We start from the raw sequence: 27,259 nt of genomic DNA, 5'->3' as shown, positions 1-27,259 counted from the left end.
TGCAATATTTTAAGGATTTTTAAGGATTATAAGGACATTTTGAATACCTTCTCGTCCTTATGCACCAAAAAAATTTGATAGGCTTTAATTCTACAAAATATTCTGTTTAAGTTTATATCCATATTGTTTTTCTACATTGCACCGAATTTTCTAAACTATTTTTTGAAGTAATCATATTTTTCAAATTTCAAAAACTTAAAAAGAAAAAAATCTTGATGTCAGAGAGAATAAATAAAAGCGCAGTTTTACTATATTTGGCCCATGGTCATCAAAACGAGTAAATGCCTAGTAACCATGTAAACCTCGTAAACTTACTTAATTTTGTATGGAAAATGGAATTATTTACGAGGTTTACGCGGTTATGAGGCATTTACGCTTTTACATGAATACCAATATTTAATTTTTTGTGTGTGTAAAATTGACTGTCGGACGGTGTTATTATTAACTTAAAAAATATTGCTCGAAAATAGCTTAAACAACAAAACACAAACGCGATTCCAATATTTCACTCGCAGACAACGACTTTGACCAGCTTACAAGAAATTGGCGTTCGTTTTTTTTTTACAAAAACAAACGGCACCGTTATGGGGTCTGAAGTTTTCTTTATCAAATACCAATGACAAAAAGTTTATTTCTATAAGTACGAAAGCGCGACTTTTTGCCACAAAAATTTACTAAATAACCCATAGTGCAATGTGGCACATGTCGTTGACATTGAGGCGGCATAGATAACGTGAAAGCGCAAAGGCAAACAAAGACATTTGTGCAAATAAAAAGAGGAAGTGCAAAAAGTAATAATAAAAACTCCCTACAAAATGCTGTAGAAATCTCTAAAAGTACTCGTAAGTAAGGCTGTAAGCCAAATAAACATCTGCGCTGAGAACAAACAGTAACTGTCAAAACAGCTTGACGGCCGCGTTGTCATTAAAGATGGAAGAAGGTGCCCTCTCGCTGTTGTAACCAAATATACATATATATGCAATTACTTTAATGCGAAAACATTTTATGTAAATAGTGTATAGGTAATCACATTTGTATAAAAATTTCAGCCCAGTTCGCACAAATTTTTTTGTTAACTTAAATAATTTTTTTATTCACACTTTTTTCTTATTTGTTTTAAAAACTTCACGTTATTTATTTGCTTTTTTGGCACACAGAGTTTTTTCCTTCTTCCATCACTCTGCATTAAGATTTAAGTCACGTTCAATCGCCTATTCACACATGAGCTGGCTGGAATTTTGGATATCTTTTAGGTTTTACCTAATACTACTTATTATGTACATACATCTTCACACCAAAAAATCAACCACAGATCGTGGGAAATCTGTGCAAGAGTGTAAATGTAATGACTACGGTGAATGTAAGATTTAAGGCTTTATAGCCGGCTAGTGAGGTAATTTAACATACCGGGTATGTCGAATGCAACCGAATGGTTTCAAAAGGATATTTGTATGTATTTATTAAGTCATAAATAACGGACAGTGTTTACTTATTTCCTTTCGAATTTGCTATAAGACTTTCGGTGAAAGACACTCTAGTGTTCTTGGAAGCTTCAACTTTATTTTTATTAGCAAGAATCATTTCGTGGCTGGCCTGGCACAAATGGACGCTTTCTGCACTCGCATCCGCTTAGGGATGATTGGGCTGGAGATAGAAAAAGTCATTGCGGACTGCTCTTAGCTGGGTGAGCGCTACGCTCAGCGAACACTAGACAAAAGTTAGGACGAGGACTGCACGATCATTCTGGCCGAAAATGGGCCAAGGGATATTTTGGGCTTTTTGTGCTGGGTGATGCATTGGCACTGTTCAATGGGAATTCAGTCTGTGAGACTAAATACAAAAATGTATCCTCAATGCGCAGCTGATTAAATGACGATGAGATGGAGTCATCTCAGCACTTTCTCTTAAGCTGCAGAGCTTTTGCGAAGCCACAGTCTCTCCGCACCCAACATCAGCCGTCTGCTAAATTTCGTTTTTGGCACACAGCGTTTTTCGCTTTGGCTTAGCAGTTACCGTTCGTAATGGTATTACAAAGTCACGACGATAAAGATCAGAGTGTGTCCCTAATTTAATCTAACCGGTGTAGCCAGAGCTCTTAAGCATTCTCCAGCTACAAAAATTGTTGTCCTTTCTCTAAGCTAGAAAATGCTGGTGAGGCTAAGTGGCTTTAAATGGATGAATAGTAAATTTGCGTTAATTTATTTTCCTTTACTTTTTTTCAAGATTTGATGCACCGCAAACATTTGTTCAACTGTTATTGCAATCAATTGGCAATTGGCATGTATAAGGATGTAGGGACGTAACCTCAATATCGCTAATATATTCTAAGCGTCAGTTACCAAATTTTCATCCCCAAGAAGCCCCGGTATTGAAACAATTTGAAATTTTTGACCCCATCCCTGCCTACCACGATCTTAATAATCATCTTTGCCATCCACCCTAACATTTGTCCTTCTCTTGATGCTGTTGAATTTCGCTTTGAAGGCGGACTGTCTCAATGGCGAGAATGAAGCCAAAGTGTCGCAGTGTTTGATCATGAAAGGCTAGGATTAGTGACTTTCGAATCTTTAAACTTTTTACACATTTTTATCTTTTTCTTTCAGGGACCATAACTGTTACACTGAACCAAAAGCACAATGGGTTTTTTAAACCAAGTTATGGTTTGGTTTTTTCATGGTTAATAAGCCGATTGTAAGAAATGTGATTCAAGTTGAACATTTGAGAACAAATTCATTTGTATGGCAGCAGTGGCTGAACGTGCGGAGGTGCTTGCTGCCATTTGTTGGACTCCAGCAGTACGAATGCCGTCAGCACGATACATAATTTTTTTTCTGTTTTTGGTTTTTCTTAATTACGAAAAAGCTTCTGTGAAGTGCAGAACCAAATCAAATGACGAAGAAAATTGTTTCAAATTTAATATTTGAAGGCAGATTTATAAAGCGGCTGCAGCTGAGTGTGCAGAGATGATTGCTGCTACTTGCTAACATTCAGAAGATGCGGTTTCAAATCTCGTCAGAGGCAACTTGTTAAAATAATAATAAAATTATTTGTTTTGTATCTCCGAATTATGAAAAAGCATCTGTGAAGTGCAGAACATAAGCGTATTCAAAGGAAAAAATTTAAAACCAAAAGTTTGGTTAATGTAAAAAAAGTGCGGTTAATATTACCAAATCATTATTGAAAACATCAACCAAGGCTTTGTTAATATTAAACAAAAATCACATTGATTCCTTTTCAAGTTTGAATTTTGTAATATTTACCAATTTTTGGTTGATGTTTTGCTGTATGCTTTTTTTTTAAGAGTCAATAAATAATTTTTAGTTTTTCAACGATATGTTTTCAGTAGAAAATCAAAATTAAAGTTTTACTTTTATTTTTTCGGTTAAAATGAAAAGTTAAAATTTTACTTTATTTTTTTCGGTCTAAAATAAAAGTTAAAATTTGATTTTTATTTTTTAGTCAAACATAGTTAAAAGTTAAAATTTTACTTTAGTTTTTCGGAAAAAAATTAAAGTTAAATTGTGAATTTTACTTTATTTCAGTCAAGTATAATAGTTAAAGTATGATCTTTATTTTTTCGATCAAAAATAAAAGCTAACATTTTATTTTAATATTTATTTTTATATTTTTGAAAGTGAAGAAAATAAAAGTCAAATTTTAACTTTTTTATTTGGCCAAAAATATAAGCCAAATTTTAACTTTTATTTTCGAGCGGAAAAATAAAAGTAAAAATTTAACTGTAATTTATGATAAAAAAAAAATTGGTCAAAAAAATAATGGTTAATTGCTGACTTTTTTGAGAAAAGTCGCAAAAAAGTTATATCAAATAGGATTAATATTCCTTGGCTAAAAGTACTTCACATTGCTGTACAGTGACTTTTTGAATTGAAATTTCGAAAATAACTATTCAACCTTATCATGAGTCTCATTTTCCCAGAACCGGTCCATTTTTCACTTTTGGTTTCCATGTATGCATTCACTATGGGCGGAATAATTTTTTTTTAAATTACCTCCGGGTTTTCCCATTAAATCTAATCTAAGTGCCCTTAAGTAAGCAATTTCATTAGGCTTTTAAGTGCCACATGCCTTTTTGTTTACAATCTACTAACTACTTTTAGTCAGCATTGTTTAGTCCTCTCTGAGTGCTTGGAACTCTCAAAGGAAAAACTATGCAATTAAAGCCTCTTTTCGCTCGCAAGTTGCAACTGACTCAATCAATGGCATCTGCTTCCGCATCCTTTTTATTTCTTTGCCAATGCTTCGTTAATTGAAAGTCAATTTGCGCTGACTACAGCAATGCAACTGCAATAGGGAAAAAGGGAATAACGACGTCTGTGCGGAAAAAAGTCACTTTTTGTAAAAGTACTAAACAATTGTTGGGAATTAGCTGGAAATCGCAAAAGGACAAAGCATTGTTTGCAGCTTTATCTGTGGCATGGTCATACAAATGTACGAATGCAATTGCAGAATTGTTTCTAGTTAATGCCTTCCGCCACTGTGTTTATTTATTTTCTTTTCGTTTTCGAAGAAAATTTTGTGCACACTCTAAAATTACAAATTAAAAAATTACAAAAACTTCGTCAGAACTGCATAACGAATCTAAAGAAATTTGAAACTTCATTTGCATTCTTTGCTCATGCAAAAACATATTTTCCACATCTGGCAACGCTGTCCGATAGCCGCCTGTGTTGCCTTTAAAATCTAATTGCGCCACTTGCATATCAATTAACGTAACGCCTGCACTTCTCGGCTCATTCCTCCACTTCAACATCCACTTCAATCGAGGTATCTGCAAGTACTCGAAGCTCTTTTAAATATTTTAGAATTTGTTGTTTATGTTGCTGACAGGAGCATCGAAGTAGTAGTGCAGCAATGCTTGGTAAAGAACAAGGTAAGAAAGCAGGCAACTAGCTGCAATAACAAATGGGTTGTGGGGGCGTATTGGGGGGCGCGTAAATTACTCGATCGTGCTTCGTTGTGGCAGTATTTTCCTACCCTTTTACATAGATTTCTCAGTATTTATGAGTGTACGAGTAACTATGCTAAATGGTTTGCATAAATTCTTACGCAGAAATTTTTTTTGTTTACACTTATTTGCTGTCTTTTTGCTTGACGTAAATGGTTGTGTTCTAATGCCAGTCGAAAGGCAATTCGAGAGTAAGCACAGACATGAAATAGAATTACGGTTGTTAAGATTTTGAGGAGAAGAAATCGTGCTAAGCCAACAATTCATATTGCAAAGTATAGTACCGCCTACTCTATGTACATAAATAAAGAGACCAGAACGCGGTTGATTTGAAGACAGAAGGGGTTTTTGTTAAGGACAGGGATGTGTTTGAAGAGTTTGCATGGAATTCGAAATTTTGTTAAAATGATTAACCACAATGGGAACACTTAAGCCATCAACGCTTAGAATTTAATATAATACATAAATGAAAAATTGAAAAATTAAATTCACAGACTGTTATTCAAAGTTATTTTTAGGTTTTTGAAATCAAAAAAAAAACATTAGGAAAAAATATGATTTCCTCATGAATAAGACATAAATTGACTTTGTAAGTCAAAAATAAAAGGCATAGTTTGTATGATATTTTTTTGTGCCGAAAATAATCTGTAATTTTTGCTTTTTTTTGAACTTTGAAACGCTTAGTGATTTTTTTTGAGACTTTCCTGGAAAATTTCGCGGCCGGAACTATACAGAATTTTTCCTGCACTTTGTGGGATGCTTTAACTCTTCCGGATTTTTTGGATTTTTCATGAAATTTTTTAAGCCAGAAATAAGAGATAAAGTTTGCCCGATATTTTTTATGCCGAAAATAACAGTTAATTTTTACTTTTCACACTATGAAATATTTTGATATTATTCTGAAATTTTGCAGGTCCGAGGCAATAGAACAGAATTCTAACAATTTTATTTTTCGGGATCCCTTGTGTATTACTTTTCGGGATTTTTTTTAATTTTTTTTAATTTTTTCGGGATTGCTTTGAGTAAGTTTATCACAAATTTTCCGATTTTTTGGTATTTTTTAGAACTTACATTATTATCAATGTTTCCATTTTGGGATTCATTTGAAATATTTCGCCATTTTTCGGAAATTTTTGAAATTCTTCGGAATATTTTCGGGGCCTTTTGGGATTACTCGAGAAATTTTTGGACCAAAAGTGCATTTAAATGTTCCTTTTTAAGAATTAAAAAAAAAAAAACGATTTTGAGAAAAAGGCGAGTAAGCTTCTGGTTAGATCATAATCTAAAATTCAGCACCCAAACAGCAAATAATTAGCGTTTTAATACCATAGTCTTTGGATGAATGTTTTTATAACTAACGGTAGGGTTGATTATGTCGCAGATTTTGTTAAGCTGATCTTATTTACAGAAAGCCATAAAGGTACTCACCTTTTTTATTTCCTTCCCTACCTCTGAGGCACTAGCTGTAAGCAACTCTTATCCCTGTAAGATGGGAAACAATATACAAGCGCTTTGAAAGAAAATCAACTTGACTTGCCAAACTATGCCTGGATTTCGCTAGCAAATTGAACTTTGGCTTAAGGTCATACTCTGACCAATTCAGTTTTTCTATCCGATTGCTGAAGTTAATGGAAGGTAGATACTCCTGTATAAGTAAATCGTTTGAAAACGTTAGGAACCCGCTCTGGTTCGCTTACTGGCGGCTTAAATTTTGATTTGGGAAGATAGGGACAAACTTGGTACAAGAATTAGGAAAATTCGACAAATTTTAATCAAAATTTCAAACTTTTTAATGAAGACTTTTAGAGCCCATTAAGTTTTGTAGCCCATTAAAAATTCGGATTAAAAAATTAAAAAAAGTTTTATGAAACTTTGTGGAATTTTCCCAATTTTGAAATTCAGACTTTCATGCTTTTTGATAGACTAGCTACACTCTCATAGAAAAAAAATAAAAATAAAAAAAAAATCGTCAAAACTTTTAAAATGTCGCGTCCCTATTTATTTTGCCGCCACTGTACATACATATGTATGTATGTACTTATATTTATAGTATATTGTGACTACCAATCTTTAATAAGAACTTCGCAAGGACTGCTTTTATTCTCTCTACTGATATTGTTATCATTAGCACAAAATCGCATTGCATTTGTTTTCTCTGCTAACCACGAAATGAGTTGTAAGCACCATGACAACTTTTAAGCAGCTTACGAGTGCAGTGCGCTCATTGAACGTCTCCATAAAAACCTCAGAATGTCTTGCAGCACAATTTTTTTTTGTATGAAAATATGAACTGACGCTGGAGTCAACAATCTATTTGTATGCCCAATAGGGTGACCAAAAAAAAAAAATTTAGCAGCCACCACCCAGAAAAAAATTTTAGACTGAAATTTGCTTCATAATTCTCTGTCTGAAGGGAAATATTTGTTTTGGTTCAAAAATATTTACTTTTAACGATTTTATACCAATTCTACAAAAACTTATATGAATAACTTCAACGCCGGGGCGGAACGGTTAAACATTAATCGATTTCAAAATAAAAAAATCGGACCCTTATTTTCTATAATTATATGGGGTGGCAGCAAGAAAATTCCAAAAAGTTGATTTTCCCGTGCATTTTTGGACCACACTAATGCACATACACATGTACATACATTTCCATCTGTTTGCTATCGTAATATGTACATAGGTAATAGGGGGAATCGGAGGAGGAGTTTTCTTACACGAACTGAGGCCAGAGATCGTCTTCACGGCTCCCCGACATTTATCCTGCAATGTTGTAGAAGGCAGGCTGGAAGGCCAGGAGTTGTCTGATTGCTGTATCAGGCTGAACTCTTTTGCAAAGTCATGCAGGATGGGCGCGGGTTATTTTCTTGCGGAAGCCTGATAAAGGCGGCCACGCGCACCGCAAATTACTGAAATTGTCTTTTTTCAACTCTGAACTCTGAAGGGATTGAAAGATGCTTCCATAAAAAGTGCTTATTACAAGGGAAGATTGGTAGACCCAAACCCTTGAGCATGGAAAATTCACGTTGAGGGTTTTCCTGGACATAGCTGGGCTTTTAACAATGTAGCAGAATAAGCCGTTTTTATAAGGATAGACTACAGGGCTACCCCGGACTATATCTAACTGTTGTTTCGGCGTAGTGGGTAATGCATGAGACCACTAAACCGGTTAACAAAGGCTAGTCAGCCGAACCCAAATGGAAATCGGAGTTCTAGCTTCCATTTTCTATTATTCAATCAGCTCAGATTGTTTATATAACACCAACAAAACTATATACCCTGCAGAAATAAATTATCAATTGATTAAGTTAGTTGTAAAGTCGTGCAGGAGTCATGCAGACGTTATCGGGAGCTTGTTTTCTTTACAAGTTTCTATTTAAATATCCTCATACAAAAATTACTTTTAACACACTTTTTTCTGCACTTCGCAGATTCATTTTCGTATTCATGACAAATAAAATAAAGGTCGAAATTGATATTATCATTTTCATGTTATGTCTGATCGAATTCAAATATGAGACCACCTACAAATGAACAAGTAAACAAATAAGCAAATATGTATAAAATAAGTAAATAAATAAAAATATAAGAAATCTAAAAAGTCTTTTTTATTAATAGTTTATGCCCCAAAATAGTTAGCTACAAGTTAGTTGACATCTAATGCAGAGGAAACCAGTTCTCACTATTTTGCGGTCATCGCCCTTCAAAAGTAATTAGTTACGGCCAAAGGAAATAGTTAATAAATAGTTACCACTAGTCGACTACTAGTTAGTTAATAGTTAGCTACAAACTAGTCCCATTTCCTGCAGGGTATTTACATAGTAAATACATATATTAATTTCTTTTATTTCGCTATGCGAACATTTTATTCTTTAACCATCAACGTTTTGTGCATTTCCTTTATTTGCCAACAGTAGCAAAAGTTTTCCACTAATGACGCTAATTAAGATTTCATCGTTTTCAATGAAAAGGATATGGAAATTTAATTTAATAAGTGTCATCACACTGGAAACTTCGATGCTTCGAAATGGGTTACATACTTATATTCATATATAAAAGCTCATACAAATGAAAACATGAATGCATGTATGTACATTAGGGTGCCTCACCAAAAGGAGCGATTTGAAAATAACATAAAAAATCAGATTATTTTGTTTCCGTTGATAAAAGGTTTAAACATTTTTATGCAGAACTCTTATGCTTAAACTTTTCTATAATCGGAGGTGGTTTTTCGAAAACAAAAATATATTCAAATACTAATTTTATTTATAAACAAGTAATTTTTAGGCAAAAAACAAAACCAACTTCAATTCTCATATACAAATTTAAGATTATCGCTAATTTCTTCATGATCCAATGATCGAGTTTAAACCAAATGAATATGGGACCATCTGTGAGGTAACAGATTTCCTTTAAAAAAAGAATTATAGAAATCGCTTAACGTGGTCCAAAGTTATGCGGTAACATACATACATAAAACAAAAGAAAAAATATATATGTTTATTCTCCTTTTTGTGAAGTCGGTTAAAATCTCGATTATTGGAGGTATTTTCAAATCGATATACAGTATCGGTCATATCTATAGCACGCCATTTCAAAGTGATATTGTGTGCCACTTATGTTTATTTATTTATTTTTAAGAATTTTCAATTAAAATACGGTTTTTTATCTAACAGAACCCATATAAACCCAAGTTTAAAAACTTATAGAAAACTACAAAAAAGTGCAACAAATTTTAACCTAAATTTCAAACTTTTTTCTCGGAAGTGTTTGAATTTTTCTGAATACACAGTTTTTTAGCCCAATTAATTTTAGTCTGATAATGTGCAAGTTTCAAGTGGGTAAAAGTTACCGCTGATTTTTTAGAATTTTTTTCGCCAAGGATGTTGCGGTTTTCTTCCATATACAAATAAATTGAGTTTATTCATTATATGGAAGCCAATGCGACAAAAAAATTCTAAAAAATTAACGGTAATTCGTAGCTACTTGAAATTTGCACATTATCAGACTAAAATTGCAGGGGCTAAAAAACTGTGTCCTCAAAAAAATTCTATCACTACCGAGAAAAAATTTGAAATTTAGGTGAAAATTTGTTACACTTTTTTGTAGTTTTCTACAAATTGTTGAACTTGGGTATATATGGGGTTTAACCGAGAATGAACAAAATTTTAATTGAAAATTCTTAAAAATAAATAAATAAACATAAGCGGCACACAATATCACTTTGAAATGGCGTGCTATAGATATGACCGATACTGTATATTTTAAAATTTCTGCAAAAAAATATATTGAATTTGATCGATGGAAAACCAGAGCCGATTTTTATTTGTATGAAGAACGATACACCCTAATGTATGTACTATAAAAATGTGATTGTGCTGCTGCGCAAAGTTAGGAAGTGAGCAAAAACTTTTGACAACAAATGCTGGTGACAACAACAAAAACAACACTGAAACTGCTGATTGGCAGTCGCCGCCGCACTATTAATAGCAAATTAAAAGCAAATTTGTACATGATAGGAGCGTTTGCCCATGGATTTGGAAAATTAAGTAAATGAGTTGACGTACAAATTTACAGTTCAGTAGCTTAGCGGGTTCACATACTTCGGAAAATACTTCGCTGCTTAATGAAATACCCGAAAGTCATTAAAGTCGACACTTGCCCGCACTCGAATTAGGTCAACGGCAAATTTGGCAAACTATTTTGGCAGCTGGAGTAAAGTGGGATGTATGCATGCGGAAGGCAGGCGATGAGCAAAAATTTTTGAAAATAATAAAATATGTAAATGCATGCTGCTGGAAGTGTAATGCAAACAACAGCATGTGCTGGTAGTTTAAAAGCCTTCCAGGAAATTTGAGTGATGTTGAGCTGACGCTGCTGGTGCGGGGACTAAATAAAAGTTATTTTTGAATTTTCACAATTGAAGCATTGGTAGCCTTTCACATTGTTCCCTGAGATTTCTTCTTGCGTTTAAAAATGTTGAAATATTTTGGTTCATACTAGTTGACAAATTGTCCAAATTTGTTGGGATTTTTTTTTTGGTTTTTTCGATACTTCTCGCTTTTGGATTTTTTTTTGGTATTTTTTCGGTGTATTCGGAATTTGTCAAAACTTCTCGAAATTTGTCGAGTTTATTTCGGACCTTCCGAGATTTTTCACAATTTGACTGTTTTTTTTTGTGTATTTCGGGAAGTTATCGGTTTTTTCTTAGTTTTAAATTTTTTGAGCAATGATATTAGGGGTTTGTTATTTTCCGAGGATTTTAAGAGTTGTGCGGGATTTTTCCCTTCATATTTTTTTTAGAAAGAAAAAACTATGATTTTATTCTTTTTTCGAGACTTTTTGAGTATTTTTCACGTCTTTCTAGACCTTCAACCTTTCCCAAACTTTTCGAGTTTTTTTTTATACCTTTCGAAGTTTTCTTAAAATTTATTTTTTGAATTTTTCGAGATTTTTCCGAGTTTTTCTCGATATTTTTTTACACCTTTTCTGATTTTTCTAAATATGTCATGTCTTTGGTACTTTTCAGTATATTTTGTTTTTTTTCTTTTAAAATTTTGGGCATTAATGAAAACAAAATAATTTATAATAATTGAGTGATTTTGGGATTTGCTCCAGATATTTCTTTAACCATTTTCATTTTTCTTTTCTACTTTCTTAAAATTTCTGTTTGCCATTTTTCCAAGTTTTTTCAAAATTCCTCGATATTTTTTTATATCTTTTAGGACTTTATCGATATTTTATGCCTTTTGGAAAATTTCAGTTAATTTTTTTCAGCATTTTAGTCTTTTATAAAGATAAAATAATTCTTTATACTTTGGGTTTTTGAGATTTGATCGAGAATTTTTCTTTTGCAATTTTAATTTTTCTTCGTTATTGACATTTTCGCGTACTTTTTAGAGAGCTTAGTTTTTCTTTAAATTACTTATTGGCATTTTTCTAAGCTTTTTTTTAAACTTTTCTAGAATCTCTGGATTTGTTTTAAATCTTTTCGAATTTTTGCATGTCTTCGGTACTTTTCCATATATGTATGTATTTTTGGTAGTTGCAGTATTTTGGACATTAAAAAAAAAAAATAATTTCTTATATTTTGGCCCTTTGAGATTCGCTTGAGATTTCTGTTATTTTAATTTTTTTTGGCGATTTTTAGAGACTTTTTGAGATCGTTTCCTGGGTTTAAAAATGTTTTCGAAATTTTCTTAGAAGCTTTTTAATTTTCAAAATTTTTCGAAATTTGTTTTCGGGCTTTCGGATTTGTTCGTATTTTATTCCGAAATTTTCATCAGGTTTCTGGACTTTCTGTTCCAAAGGAGCATTTTAATCCCAATTTTACTATTTATTGTTAAAATTTCTTACTAAAATTTTTTTTTTAAATTTTAACTCAACGTTTTTCTTTTCTAGTTGGCTTAATACATGAATTTTCTTCTAAGAAAACTGAACATTTTTTTTTTATAAAATTTGTTTCTTTTCTAGTTGGCTCAATTTTGCCTTTTCGTCTAAGAAAACTAAAAAATTTTCCAAAAATAAACCTTTGAATTTCTGGTCATAATTTTCGGGCTCATTTCTATATGTACTACTTTAGCTGATACCTTTCCTTCTTCTTCTAACATTTATTCTTCTCCTTTAAGGACGCCTAATTTTGATTCGATTGATACTATTCCAGCGAGGTTTTAAGGTACGGGTATGTTCCCTTTATGCTGGTACTTAAAATACTAAATAAGGTACAAATTTAGATACATATGTATGTACATGCACACGTATGTATGTACAAAAGTGTGCGGTTTGCCTGTGCGGTTTTGCCTACGCACACATAGTATGCTTTGACTATAGGTTAAAGCATTCTAGCTCGAAGCCTCCAGCTGGCAGTGCACATATAATAATAATTCAAATTTCGAATTCGCAAATTTTCTCGCACACCCCCATACACACACACACACATGCCGGCGCCAAAACTCTGCAACACAATTATTATTATTATTATGCCATTTTCGAACGTTTAAGCTTTATGCTCAAATTGTTTCCATTTAACAAAAAAAAACTATTCTCACATTGCCACTTGCAGTGTTCGAGTAGCTGCTAGTATTCCTAACTAGTTACGCGCTATTACTGTATATTTGCTGCTGTGCTTGTTTTAAATGTTGTTGTTTGTATTCATGATTTCGAATATGCCGTTTTTGTTGCTGTTTATTTGTTTGAAAGGGTAACAATTTCAACAAATCATCTGTTAATTGCATTTATTTTAAGTGAATGGGTTGATTTACTTACATACATGTTACACATGGCTATGTGGTGGAAATACGTGTATTTATGCGTCCTTTCATCAACACGTATGCATGAAATATGAGTGAAAATAATGTGTTCAGCTGCCAATTAATTAGATAACCGGTATCCTGGAATTAGAGAAAAGTTGAAACTGTTTAGTAGGTATGCATAATTTGTGGTAATTCGCATTAGTGAGTTTTTGTATAATAAATTTAAGATAAATCGTTTTTGCAAAGTATATTTGCGCACTAAATTCGTGCGGGACCAGGGCGTATGAGTAACTTCTCGTAACGGTTCAGTCGTTTATAATGATTTTGTGTCTACATAATCACTTTTATTTAAAAGTGGGTAAGTAGAAGATGCCTCTGCTCATCTCATTGTCGTAATCGATTTAATTTTCGTTTATATTTGGCCTATTTGGTCTACTTAGAGCGCAATGCGGAAAAGCGATTTCGGGCAGAGCATCTTTGATGAAAAATATTTTTAACCCAAAACAATGAATGAGTGCGAAATATTAATATTTCAAATCGTAACTAAATACATACTCTCGCTTTTCCACACGCACCGGCAAAGAAGAAGAACGATAATATTCAATATAAATGCACAAATTATTCTTATTAGTAGATGACTTACGCTAGGCCGAGCATTCTTCACCATGTAGACATTTATAGTATACTACCGTCAAACAGGGCTATCAATAGAAAATCCGGGCACAGTATTAAATATGGACTGGCCCACCCCAAAAAAAAAAAAAATTTCTTTATATATGTTTTTAATCAAATTTATCAACTTAGCAAAATATTTGTATCATCGAACTTAATTTCCGAAAATCCGGAACCCTGAAAACTCCGGGTCCGGGGGAAACAACCGAAACCAAACAATTGCTTAACAATTCATTCTTTAATACCATTTATGACCTCATTCGGGGATTGGCAGAGAACTTAAACTAAAACTAAACTAAAAAGGAAACTTCTTTAAGTCGAGATTTATCGATGACTTTATAAGCCAAAATTATTTGAAAGCATCCCAAGCAACCTTGTGAAATACGGGATTCCAATAATAAAAACTACAATTGATCAGAAAATACGAGTAAATATACAAATATCAATACAAAAGATCAGCGGCTAAAATATCAATTGAAATATCGATACAGATAAAAATAATAACAAACATCGTTCAGAATATCGACAGCGATAAGGATGTCAATAAATATCTGGGACCAAAAATAACCGTTAAATACCAAGATTTTTATTTTTCGGTCAAATATTATCAACAAAATTTCGATTTATTTTTCGGCCGAGTTTAGTAGGTATTTTGTGAGTTTTATATCTAACAAAATTAATAGCGTTTTAATTTTTTTTTTAATTTTTAGCCGTTATAAGGAGACTGTATTTTTATGACCTATCTAATTTAATCAGAAAACAACGGCTAAAATATGTTTGAAAAAATAAAAGCTTAACTTAACTATAAAAAATTTATCGAAAAAAATAAAAATCCAAAAAAACGATTATTCTTGATCGTAAAAATTAATATCGAAAATAACAGTTAACTTGACTTATATTATAGAGAGCACTTCGTTCAAAATATCGATAACAATAACTTGGAAAATTTTGATAACTGGGTATGTACATACATATGTATGTTGATAAATTTATCGGCATTAATAAAATCAATAACAACGATTAAGGTGACGATAATGATATCGAAAGCGACTATGCTAACGACAATTATATACTTAGTAATAAATGTATCAAATAAAATATCGACAACAATAAAAATATGAATGAACGTCGATCAACATTTCGATATCGATACAAATATCAGTAAACCTTTAACCACCTATTGCACGTCTCACAGATCTCTTTGAGTTAATAATCGAATATTTGTTTTTTTTTTCTAATAAACAGTTGAATATGTTCCTTAAAATAAAATAAGTGTTTTGCGCTTACCAGATTCTACATAGCGGTGGGACGCACCTCTAACAACTCAGCCACAGCGACCGGCCTAAACATACTTGTGATTCAAAATTTTTAACAACCGTGATTTATTTCATTCTGGGGTCGCACAGACGTATGACAGGTGGTTTTATGACAAAAATTAGTGGTAGGTAGTTAACGTTAAATATGGATAAAAAAAAAATATCGATAACGATAACTTTACAAATATATGAATAAGCGTAAGGATAAAAACCATAATTAAGATACCGATAACGGTAGAGATATCGAAACCGATTAATGAGAAATATTAAATTCTAACATCGAAACAAGGTTCACCTTACTTTGGAACTGCCAGATATTTAGCGATATGAAAATAAAGTTTTAAAAATATTTTTCTTATTGTAACCCGAATACAAACTGATTCCTTCCATCATTGATTTGCAATTTCATAATAATATCTTATTTTGCTAACAAATATGACAGATTTTAATCAAAACAGCATTAGATAACAGTTATGTATGTATTTCTGCAATCTGGCTTGTATAAATATATTCGTAAGTATTTCATAGAAATCACAATAACCCCATAATCCAGAGGAGACAATGAAAGTACACATTCAAGTTATTACGATGTTATTACGAAGGATTATTAAGCGTACGCAAACAGATAGTACGCTTGAAATGCAGAAAAATGAAAATGAAGAAAACTGGAATAACAAAACGAGTGGTAAAAAATTAAATAAACCGGCACACAAAACACAGATGCGACTCGACGCCAAAGTAGTGGCAGGCGGCAATGCGCAGCAAGCGCAACAAAGCGGCGAAGCGGAAATTGTGTGGCAAACGGCAACAAGCAACGACCCCTAGCGAAGCGCCCCTGCACTGCCTACCAACGCCAACTACTCGTAAGTATAAGGGAAGCTGGAAAAACTTAGCCGGCATAACATCAACCAGTGCGATCTAACAACGAAGGGTGGCGCTAGGAAGTGGGGTAGTATCTATAGGTGATGCTATGAAAATGTTTTTATTTAGTGGAATTTGATAGTTTCGACAAAGTATTTGTATTTATTTGTGTGCATGACAGACTTTTGAGAACTACGGCAAGTATGCGCGCCTACAAGTATGCTTTGATTTTTGTTTCTTTTTTCTTGTTTGTTTATATGTATTTGAAAAGCATTATTTTTGTTGGCTTTAGTCGATGAAATTGTTTCTGTTATCTACGTTTTATTTGATATTATCCGTAGTATGCGCGCAATCTCAAATTATATCTGAACAGTGACATTTTTGTTTTGAAGTCTCTATGTGAGGGTGTATACTTTAATTTACTGAAGTGTGCGTATCGCACACGATCTTCAAAAGTGACACAATTCCAAATTTGGCATTTTTGAAATTATGCGCTAAAAATGTACACAGGGTTTTTATTTACCTTTCAGCAAAAGCTGGAGCAAATTTTTGTTATTATTTTTTGAAAAAGCCTAAGGTAAAATATCCCTCGCCCATATGATTGGCATGTGCTAAGAAATCGTTTTTTTACATTTTCTGACAAAGAGTTGACAATTTTATTGGCTCAGAGCAAATTTTGGTGGGTAAAGAGTGTGCTAAAAGTGAAAAGAAAATTTTTGTTAGCTAAAACGTTTAGCTATACTACCCCAGAGTGAGACTATGAACCTTTACATATTTAAATAACTAAACGAAAATAAATTATATCAACGGAAATAAAACAACCTATATTTCGTAGCTAGTCTTTCTAAGTACTATATGGCCATTCTTTAAAAAAATATGTCTGAATAAAAAAAAACACTTTTTGTTTTATATTAATATCTCAACCCTCTAAAAAATATTTTGAAAATAAAAAATTTGGGATCCCTTTCGTTTAATATCTATGTACACTGTTGTAAACTTTTATTTAACTTAATTATTAATTGATGGTAACTTTTGAAAAAGGTGGCAACTCTCTTTAAAAATAGCGTTTATGTTAATCCAGGTTATAACCAATCTGTGGAAGAGTAACAAACATACTCACTCACAAACTTGCACATTCATAATATTAGTACGATAAATATCTGGCAACCCGTCGATTTCAACAAAAACCCACCCTTATTGAAAATCTCTACATCTTATTCGCTTTCAAAATGCGGTCTACTTCACTCGCTTGTGGTATTCTCTCATTCAACACTCTACCATCCCCATAACCAATGGTCATTTCGTATTTTCCTGACAACTCCATTAAGTCGGGGTAAAAAAATCAAATTTTTCTACTTCTGAAAGCTCAGCAATCAAAGTGACAGCGACATTTTCAATCCATGCACTGAAATCAATGTAAATTGAAAGACCCATCAACGCGCATCATCAAAAAATTACAGAAGAAAAACGGTCTTGAATAAAATAAATATTTTTAACTTTTTCGTCGGTTGCATTGCCAACGTGCCGATGTGCCGAAAAATGCGAAAACTTTTTCAATTTCGGCTGCGTGCCACATGTTGCAACAACAGGCAGATGGAGTAAACATGAAATATTTTTTTGTATACGAAGTGGAAATATGCAACAAAAGAAAAGTGGAGGAAAAATACTTACGTACATATACTATATTAAATAGTAAAGTCAACGAGTTTTACAACTGTTACAATGAAAAGCATAACAACAACAACAAAAATACAAACGACTACAAGCAATATCAAGCAATTTGTATGCAACTGGCAGTTGGCAGCCGTCACCAACATTTCTGATGTGGCTTCTTCGTTTAACGCACGCAGTGCGCCAGTACATAGATATGCCTTTAGTATACATACATACATAGTAGTTGGTATAAGAATTTTAAATTCACTCGCTCAGTACACCGCCCACATGCCACTGGGCAGCCATTCACTGAAAGTGTTGCTCTTGGCGCCGACTTAAACCACTTTGCACTAGCCACAAGTGCACTTGCTAAAATTTATTGCATGCAATTGCCGCACGATGATTGTGCAAAGCATTGCCTTGCGTGGATGATGATGACCGCGCTGCCCGAAGGATGCCTGCAGTATTAGACAGTTGCGAATTAGTAGTAACCGCCTAAAACATGCGCTCGGAAGTAGGCGTGGCACGCAAGCACGATTGCTACAACGTTGCCTTTGTGCAAACTGCAACTGAAATGCATCGTTGTGGTGATTGCACTACAAAATGGGCACACAACCGAATCACTGACTAACCAAATTGTCAGTGGTCACCGCTTGATTGTTCCCTGTGCTCGCACCCTTTGCTTTATCTACATACGTTAGTGAATGACACTGGGTTTTATGTAGTTTACTGATTTGTGGCAGTTGAAAGTTTAGTTGCCTGTCAAAGGGTTAAGCTGAAAATTCAACTTTTCCTTTTAATGCGCATATTTGTTATGCACTTTCGCAGTTTTGTGAAATCGTTCATTTGGTTGTGGGTGAGTGCTGCGCTTAAGGCAAAGATAATGTCTGCTTAATTTACTGTGTCGGTGTAATCAATTTCCTGGTAGCAGCTGAGTGCAGATGTTGTGGCGTTTTAAATGCACACACGCACACAGTTTTGTGCTGTTTGTGCAAAATTGTTTTTTCCCCATTTTTCGATTTGGAATTTGCATAACTTTTGTTGTCAGTCTATATGTTAATTTGAGAACACAATTCTTCTATGGCCAAAGTGTCGTAAGTTAGGCTACGTGGTGCACCAATCTTTGCGGAAGACAGTGCGATACTTTTATGCGTCGATTACGGATAGCAACGCAACCACGGTTCGGTTGCCAGCTGGAAACGCAACTGGAAAGAAAATTTGCATTACGGATGTCAACTATCGTCAGTTGCTGTAGAGTTACCGATAATCGAAATTTGACAGTTCGACAACCAGCAAGCGGCTGTTACCAAGCTGTGCGAGTAAAATTAAATTATTTAAAAAAAGAGTTTTAAACAAAAGACAGCAGTAAAGCTAAGTTCATCACAATTATTTGTTTAAGAGGAAAATAAGTGCATGAATGCGACATTTAAAAGATAATTCCAATCCTCTAGAGCTACCGCGTGCACTGTAAGCAAAAGTTAGTGTTTTCAAGGTTTTTCTTTTATTGCCCTTTTGTGTTCATTTTCAAAGAATATTGAGGACTTCCAGAAGAAGCTGTAGTATAATTGGTTAATAAACAGATGAACCACTTCCATTACCTCCGCTCATAAAAGCTTGAGCAATTATATTTATAGTTTCGACATGCGAGACACTGGTCACGTTCATAAAACATAGCTGTTTAGCTCATCTGCTACGAAACTGTTGGCAACTGTTGAACCCAGAAATTGCGTCTTAGAAACGGCGTGATGAATATGCTGCCAAATGAACAGCTTTTAAAAATAAAAAAATGAAATTGCAATTAATAGAGATAGTTGAGCTGATGTATTTAGAAACGTAGTAAGTAGTACCAAAGCGGCGTTAAATTTAATATAAGCGGCGTAAGTCTTTTCGATCAGCTCTTTAGGCTAAGCCCAACACGTTGAGTAAAGGTAGAGTAAAAATTTTCCGCTGGAAAAAATGGCGGAAAGTTGCCAACTGTTTAGCTGAGCGGAACTACTCAACTGTGCATTTCTAAGACAAATAGCCAACGGTTAGGCAACTGCTACGTCTTATGAATGGGCCCATTACCTTTTCCCACTGGGTTGGTACGCACAGTGCAGTGATGCCAACCAGGGGGAGAATTCCCCGATTTAGGTGGATTTTAATTCGAATCGGGGAATGGCTTTAAACTTTGGAAGAATTCAATATTCAAACGATTTTTATAAGAACATTCCTATTGAGGATAAAATTACATACATATATAAACTATATCTTGCATATATAACAATCTCTCATTACGCTGTTACAGGTTCGAAACATCACGTAATTGCCCCATGCATCCGTGTGCATAGCGAAATTTTTCGTTCTTTTAACGATTTTGGTAAATTTTATTTTCGGCCGCGGTAACACTGATCAAGAGGATCCATGTTGGCCCTTCTGAGTAAGTCCTAATTTCATTGACAACATTCGGAGAATCATGGCAAGACATCGGTTTACGAAAACTTTCAAGGCCGAACTGTACATCATACCAAAGGCCCCGCTGGCTTTCAATGTGTTCATCAGTGCCGCCATCGGGTCCAACTTCACTGCCAAAGTATGCCACAAGACTTCACTGGCATATTTACTTGGAAAGTTGGTCTTAGCGCGTTGTCCATTTAAGACAGATATACGAAAAACGGTGCGCCAAAGGACATACATATTTATGTCGTCAGCGTAGTCAATGTGCTATAGTGTACTGGACATGAACCACCAGAGGTCCGCAGTCAGAGAGTGGCCTCGTCGCAGCATCCAAAATATCCCCAATCAACACATAAAAGAGAGGTGATTAGAGTATGCGACGTTTAAAATATAAATGCGTTTATTATGTCAGCTTATAATTGTAGAGTTAAGTATAGAGTTGCCCTTGCGCACGAACTTACAAAGTTAACTACTAAATTTTCCGCCCACCCTAATTTCTCTTTCTGACGTCAAATCCTCACAACATGCGAGCATACCGTTATCTACCTTCTTATTATGCCGTAAATCACACTTTTTCGAGAAGGCAAATAAAATATGGTCACCCACTTGTAGGACGCCTCGGCAAATATGGCCTATTTGAAATGTGCTCTACTTCGGCAAATTACCGGAATTATAGTCGGGCACTGCTCATGGAATTCACCTGCCGACTAATTACTTCCATCGCAATTGCCGTGGTGGGCAAGTAATTGGATGCCACTGTACAACTGTAGCGGGAACTAGAAGACGCTAATTTTACCATTACACTTTGACTGTCTGACTCACATAAGCACAGTAGTCACTCGTGAATTCTCTACCCTACTCTACCGCCCTTAGCGAATCTACTGTCCGCAAGTCCCACCCGTTTTCCGAACTGGGTAGATGGCAGGTATTTCAGTAGAGTTTTTGATAGCGTCGAAAAAGAGCAGTTAACTGCCAGTAAGCCTGTTGCTGTTCTGCAGTTATTCCGCCACAAAGGCCAATTTTATTCCTATAAAAGATGCGGAGAGGGGTTGCCACCTTAAACAAAAAATTTAATTCTACTTTAATTAAGGGCATTAGGTAACTGCAATATGTATAACAGTATGAGTGTCAGGCATACGAGGTTTAAGAATTTTATAGCCTCAAATTATGTTTAAGAGGGCTGCCACCTGTTTAAAAAGATAAATTAAAATTATTTAACATGTTAAATGAACTGCATATTACAATACGAGTATTAATCAAAATCCGTTTGGAAAGGCTTCCCTTCTGAACTACCTATGTACATATCAGGGTTGCCATCTCTTTAAAAGGTCAAATTCGATTTGAATTAATACAATTAGGTGATTGAAATATGCGTTCGCAAAATGGGTGTAAGACCAAAGAGGTTTGAGAGGGTTGTTGTTTGAAAATATATTTAAGATGGTTGCCACCTGTTTAAAAAATTAAAGTAAAATTATTTAATACGTTCAAGGAATTACAGTATGGGTATCAACCGAAATCGTTTTAAAAAGGCTTAATATCCGAACTACAAAAAGGAGGGCTGCCACCTGTTTAAAAAGTCAAATTCAACTTGAAGTAAGCCAATAGGATGATTTAAATACATACGTGTGTGGTTAAAGAAATTTGTAGTTTGAAAATATTTTGATAAGAATTATTATTATATATCGAAATTATTTTGAAAATGCTTCACTTCTGAAGTACATGCAGGACGGTTGCCGCCTGTTTTAAAATTCAAATTCAACTTGAGTTAAGAAAATTAGGGAATTTAATTATATGTGTATGATACCCATTATCAGCCGAAGCAGGTTTAAGAGTATTTTAGTTAGAAAACATTTAGAAGATGGTAAGAGAAAAGATGAATGTAAAAATTTCTTATTTTTCGGCTGAGTTTAAGTGCGTGAGGGCAAACTAGTATGACATAAATCCTTATAAGAATCGGCTTCAGCGAATATATACACAGAAGACTGAATAATAAGGAATGATTTTATACTGAAAAATTTTCGTACATACATATTTACATGTTTAAAGTTATTTAGAACTAAATTTTTATGGATATGACTCAGTAGTAAATTTCCGAACAAAATAAATGGGCAATAAATCTATTTGTAAGCACATCAAAAGTTATGCGCCGAATTGGCGATGTGCAAAAAACAAGTATACAATGAGCCGTCAAAAGCAACGGAAAAACATTTAAATATGGGTCACTACGAGTATTTTATGTTTCTCAGAGCTATGGCTACCTTCACGATTGTTGAATTTGTTGTAAACAATGTACATATTTAAAAACAGCTCATCGTGCGGCTCATGCTCTTATCAACTTTACAACCACCTGTGCGACTATCGTATACCCTAATTTGCAAGGCAATAATAAACAAAAGACAAAGGCGAAATGCAAAAAGAAAAAAAAACGGTTACATTCCAAAAAAAGAAGGCCTGCTCAAAGCTGGTGCGCTGAAAAATTGTACGCGCGGAAAACAGGAATTTAATTAAATTTATGCCGGCTTGTAAGTATGTACGATATACACACATGTTTGTATAAAGTGCGAGGAATCGTTTTTCAATCGACGTGGGTGATGGGTTGCACCCGCTGCGTATGCTACTTTGACTCGCACATCAAAAAAATACCTATAGTTACGGTGACCATTCGTACCGATTTTGGCGGGATAGTAGCGATTTTTAGAAAATTGTACCGTTGAATAATTTTTAAAAGTCGGGACGTAGTGTCACTGCATGCTCAAAATTCTAGCAATTTGATTAAAAAGTTTAAAACATTGATCAACATTTGTTAAAATTCGTCGAATTTTAGTAAATTTTCTACAAAGTTTAAAAAATTTGATTGACATGGTTTTTTTTTTAAGATAGTAAGCAATATTTTCATAAAAAAATAATAAAAATTTTTTAAACAAAGAAAAGTAGCCTTAACTTGCAGAAATGTATTTTCCCTATTTAAATTCTCGGCACAGTATATATTGCCTTATAAATTTTTGCGATAATTTTCAAGTTTTTTTTTCTTAAATGAAACTGTATTAAAAGATGTTATGTCGTTTTATTCTAAAAACAAAATTGTATTTTCGGATTCGATGCTTTAAAAATGCCTCAATTTTTGTTCACAGAAATCTGGTCACCGTACCTATAGTATATACAATAGATATGAGTATGCTTGTTTCATTGTGTGTATGCATAGGTTAGCGGGCGTACAATGGCGACATGTGGCGCACGTAATAAAAGCATGCAGTGACATTTAAAGCGGGCTTTTGGGGCATGCAACCGCTTGTGCACCAGCGAACAGAGCAGCTAATACACTGAATGGTAGCGGTGAATATGGTGTTTGTATGTACAAATATGTATGTAGGTGTTTTTACTCCATGACAACCGTAACCAAACTCAGCATATTGTATAATGATACCCGCACCCACCTACTTTTGATATTGTATTTTGTTATCAGCAACGGTAATTAAATGCTGCTGCTTCTGGTGATTGCTGCCACTTAAAAAGCGAGTGAATTCAACGAACTTCGCGATACGCATAGCGTTTACAGGGAAGCGGTCTAGGCTAAACCTATTAAAATTGGCACTACTTTCCAAATTTGTATGTATGTATCTATAATGTTTAAATGCAAAAACTTTTGAACTTCAATATGTTTGTAAAGTTGAGCTGTGCGCTTTTCTTATGAAAGAAAAACACTCCAAAACGCGCCTATCGGATGGTAGTATGCGCCACTCAGCTATGGATTTAAAAAAAATTCTGAAAACTTGTATCTTTTTTTAAGTACTTACATATGAAGTCGCGTTCGACAGTAGGAATATAAATATTTATTTAAAACTATTACGGTTCTAAAGCAGCAGCATCAGTAAGCTTTCAGAAGGGGCAACGCTATTTATTTTCTACGAATTTTGTGTTTGCTCCGAAGACGAAGAATACAATTCGAGCTGCAAAAAAAATCACTCAAATCTTAGTGTTCAAGCGAAAAACTTTAGGGTCTGAGCATGGAATCGATCGAGGTAAACGAAAGCTAATTTTAAAATGCCTTAGTTATCCCTATTTCAGTAGTGACCTCTTTTTAAATGACTATATTTCATTAAACTAACGAAAAAATAATAATAAAATAAAATAAAAAGAAGCTGTAATTTTTGTCTATGGACACTTTTACTTCATACATAATTACGTTACACCAGTCACAAGGACCTGCACCATCAGTCAAAACTTTAAATATATTAAAATATTTCTATGACGATTATATCAGCCTAATTTATAATGAAAACGAAAACGCATAGTTGAAAACATTTTCTTAATTATTAAGTGTTTTACTAAAATTCGTCTTTGAGTGCACAAAGGTAAAATGGAGGGATTTGCAGTGTCCCACCAGTCGCATCCATTCAAATAATAATAACAACGAACTTAGAAACTGTTTGGTATTTTTTTTTAATGAACTTAGTTATTTATTTATGTTCAAAAATCTCTTTCACGTATGTCAAAGTTCCGACGACATAGTTATTACTCAGAATTGAACACATTCTGGAGTCATATCTTCCACCAGTCGCACTGGAATGGCCCATTAATTAAAGTGTAAGTTTTTCTCTATGAAATGCTATTAATACTATATTACTGTTTCTTTTCTTTTATATTTGTTTGGTGAATAAAATATTGTTTTTTTTTTTTAAATCTACATTTTCGGGACGTAACAAAATGAAAAAAATTACAAAAAATTTTCTTGATATTTTTTTCCCAAAAACTGGTGAAAAGGCCTCCATTTTCGGGGGAAAATGCGCCTAAAAATTTATTCATATTTTGTGCCCCCTTTTTTACCCGCCTTCACAAAAAGGAGAAGGTTATTAATTCGTCGGAATATGTTTTTTATGTCTGTTACCGCATAACTGTGGTCCAAAGTTATGTTAACCGATTTCTATAATTCTTTTTTTAAAGGAAAGGTGTTACCTCACAGGTGGTCCCATACTAATTTGGTTTAAGTCTGATGATTGAGTCCTGAAGAAATTAACGATAATATTAAATTTTTATATGAGAACTGAAGTCGGTTTTGTTTTTTGCTTAAAAATTACTTGTTGTATAAATTTTTTCTGTATATTCAAATAAATAAAAATAAAAAATACCAAAAAATGTTTTGCAATTATGTTAGGATTTTTACTATTGATCTGGTGGAACGAATCAAAAAACAATTTTATTGATATAAGAAATCGTAAAAATTTTCTGTAAAATTATTAACCAAAACCAAAAAAAAAACATTGATGTCATTATTATTGGGAAGTTTTTGAACTTAAAGTTCTATTTGCAGCTTAAAAAAAAAACGAAAAATTCATATAAAATGGCTTACAAGGAATTGAAAAGAAATTTTCTTCTCTCCAAATTTCTTAAGTCGGCTCGCAGCTCTCAAGAGAAAAAGGCTCGCATATTTTCTCTTCAAGAAAATTTACAGCAGAAGCAAATTACTTTTTCAAGCAACAAAAGTAAAGAAAAATATTTCTTGTAATTTTTGTTGAGAGCTGCAAACAGCCCTTAAGTTAAAAAAAAACTGTCTGATATATTTTTATGATTTTTTCAAAATCTCTAGAAAACTTTTTTGTATTGGAACTAAGTGATATTTATTTCAGGCTTTTTGGGCGTTTATAAGTTAACTTTTATTAAGAAGGTTAACCGTAATCCGGCAAATAAATATAAAAAACTACTATATCTGCAACAAATTGCTTTATACATACATATGTACAACATTGAAAGCACTCAAAAAATGCCATAAAAATAAGTAGGTATGTATGTAAATATTTACATACAAAAATTATATTAAAAAGTCAAAAAGAGTGTAAAAGGAACATAAATAACAAAAAAAGCTGTGAAAAAGTCATAAACACACTTTCTGTTGTTTATTATAACCGCTAATAAATAATAAATATAAATAACCATCATTATATTGTCGCACGGTCACCAATGCGGATGAGTAATGTATGTAAATGTAACGAACAAATGCCAATCTCGAGTGATAGCTGTTTAACGACGATAATGATGATGTTGTTGACTTCAGCTTAATTAATAACTAAGAGTAGAAAACTTGGAAGCTGCCGTTCCAAAATTTTTTAGCGCGTCAAGCGCCAAAAAACTGTCAAAAAACCTCATGCCCTTACAATTTGTATGAAGTATCCTTCAGTAAGGCGACGATGGCGCCAAGCAAATGCAAATTTTCATTTTTGACAAGGCCATATGCAGTGAAGTTGAGTTCAGAAAACAGCAAGAAAGAGAAAGAACATTGAAAGTCAAAAGAAGAATAAAAACAAGGAGATATGAGGAAACGTCAAAAATTGGACGCCTTTATTTGGGTATAGCAAACCCTGTCACTCGTTGGCGTCAGAAAACGATACGCTTAACGCTCCAATTTAGAGACTGCAATAAAATTTGGATGGGATCCTTTTTGATTCGAAGAAAATCGAACCGATTACGGCGACAAGGCTTTGGCCTCTTTTTTACAAGCGTTTTTAAAAGCAGTCCGCATCTAAATTGTAACACTTTTATGACGAATACATAAACCTGTGTGAAAATTATAAACCCACCACATATTGACAAATTTTAATGAGTTAAGTTTTTATTCAATTTTAATTTTCTATGCATAGAAGTCTAACTTAAAGTATAGGATGAAAAAGTTAGAGAGTTGCCAGGGAGGACTTTAAGAAGGCTCACAGCCGAAAATATATTTGTTGAGGGTTGCTACCTGTTTGAAAATTTTAATTTAATTTTATTTTTAATATAAAATGAATATTGCAATATGGGTATCGAACTGAAGCGGTTTAGGAAAGTTTAATGCCGAAAATATTTGTGAGGATGGTTGCTACCTGTTTAAAAATTTTTATTCAATTATATTGAAGTTTAATATAGCTATACGGACGGTGTCATTACTTTTCTTTCATACAAAGTACGCCCGGCTACTTTTTATGCGGAAGAAAATGGGCCGCAAAACTGCATACACAAAAAATTTCCAAGAAATCTTATTAAAAGGCATAAACAAGGTCTTAAACTTATATTTATACCGTTTTTGTTAAAAAATAAACTACATTTTTATAAAAAAATAGGTATGTGACCCG

At 33.5% G+C, this 27,259-nt stretch overlaps 2 protein-coding genes across 4 annotated transcripts in view; one reads left to right on the top strand and one right to left on the bottom strand.

Annotated features, from left to right (window-relative positions):
* The window catches only part of LOC118739049 (speract receptor-like), a 52,443-nt gene extending 39,096 nt beyond the window's left edge, over nucleotides 1-13,347 (bottom strand). Inside the window, exon 1 of the mRNA XM_036470160.1 lies at nucleotides 13,235-13,347. The gene's annotated coding sequence lies outside the window, so the exon portion shown is untranslated. The remainder of the gene's footprint in view (nucleotides 1-13,234) is intronic.
* The window catches only part of LOC118739040 (nuclear hormone receptor FTZ-F1), a 628,268-nt gene that overhangs the window by 526,761 nt on the left and 74,248 nt on the right, over nucleotides 1-27,259 (top strand). The window lies entirely within an intron of this gene.

The sequence above is a fragment of the Rhagoletis pomonella genome, unplaced genomic scaffold (assembly GCF_013731165.1).
Source record: "Rhagoletis pomonella isolate Grant_MI unplaced genomic scaffold, Rhpom_1.0 Rhpom_scaffold_00005, whole genome shotgun sequence".
NCBI classification, from domain to species: Eukaryota; Metazoa; Arthropoda; class Insecta; order Diptera; family Tephritidae; genus Rhagoletis; species Rhagoletis pomonella.
Note: the sequence above shows the minus strand (reverse complement) of the source record. Positions and strands in the feature narration are given on the sequence as shown.